The following is a 1,426-nucleotide window of genomic DNA, read 5'->3' as shown; positions in this document are numbered from 1 at the left end:
ATCATCTAATCCAACTCCCATCTTGAACAACAAGGGAGTGATGAAATGATTTTCCAAGATTTCACCAGGAGTGAGGGGCAGAGGATGGCCAAATACATCACGTGCCCTTCTGGTACTTTCCTCTTGGTATCAGCTATAAGTAAGAAAAGAGCCTACTTAATAATTCTTAAACAAAAGGAAAATTTATCATACATAGTAAGACTGAAGGGAGTAAGGCTCGAGGGTTGGTTAATTTAGGTTCTTAGCTATGTTATCAAAGATTCAAGCTTTCCATTATTCTGTCCTTCTGCTCTGCCGTTCTCAAAGTGATGCAGTTTGCCTTCAGGTTTATATTATTAAAATATATTATTATATTTATTATATTATATATATTATATTATATATATCCACAAATATGTTATTAAATGTTAGAGAACTAATATAACCATTTCTACAGAACTAGGAAGTAAATTTCCAAGAAAGGAAGATTTTACAGACCGCTTCTTTACACACACCTCAACAGTCTAACTCCAAAGAGGATAAAGCCAATAACTTTCATCACAAGAGCTTATGATTAATATCACTTTGCTATCAAAGTCTGTATTTCTGATCCATTATGAGCATTGAGACAAGATTCAAATTTTCCCAAAGAAAGAAGTACAGTGCATGTTGTGATCACCTATTCAGCAACAGCCAGCACTGCATTCAAAACTTTCTCATCCAAGGGATTAAATAAGGTCAACCACATTCATGGGCATTTCCTCCACTGCCGTATTGTAGAAAGTCTCAATGTCATGAAAATCCTCTTGTCTTCTTCAGTAACAAAATTTATAGCCATACGTTTCCTCCCAAATCGACCCCCTCTGCCCATTATGTGAATATGGTTTCACGGTTGGTAGGTAGATCACATTTTATAACCAAAGACACTTGTTACACATCAACTCCACGAGCCAACAAGTCAGTAGTGATCAGAACATGGCTTGACCCTGATCGAAATTCCCTCATAATAATGTCTCTCTCCTCCTGGTCCATGTCACCATTGCAGAGCAGAAACTGTGAAGTCCCTGGCATGTGTTTTCTCAGTGAGCCAGTCCACTTTGCATTTTGAATTGAGAAAAATAATAGCCTGCATAATGGTCAGTGTCACATACAAGTCACAAAGTGTATCCAACTTCCATTACTCTCTTTCAACATTAATATAAAACTGTTTAATTCCTTCAAGAGTCAATTCTTCTTTCTTCACCAGAATTCAAACTGGACCTTTCATGAATTTTTTGGTCATTTTAAGACATCAGCTGGCATTGTGGTAGAAAGCAATACAACCTGAATACTGGTATTTAATTTTTGGAAAATCTCATAGATTTGATCCTTAAACCCACAGCTCAACATTTCATCAGCTTCATCCAAAACAAACATTTTTTTTTTTGTCCTTTTTTTGAGACTGGCC

The 1,426-nt window shown here is 36.3% G+C and overlaps 1 pseudogene; it reads right to left on the bottom strand.

Annotated features, from left to right (window-relative positions):
• Window positions 1-707: 707 nt before the first annotated feature.
• Window positions 708-1,426, bottom strand: part of LOC103607271 — a 1,838-nt pseudogene continuing 1,119 nt past the window's right edge.

Source organism: Galeopterus variegatus, unplaced genomic scaffold (assembly GCF_000696425.1).
Source record: "Galeopterus variegatus unplaced genomic scaffold, G_variegatus-3.0.2 Scaffold7292, whole genome shotgun sequence".
NCBI classification, from domain to species: domain Eukaryota; kingdom Metazoa; phylum Chordata; class Mammalia; order Dermoptera; family Cynocephalidae; genus Galeopterus; species Galeopterus variegatus.
This window is presented reverse-complemented; position numbering and strand designations above follow the sequence as displayed.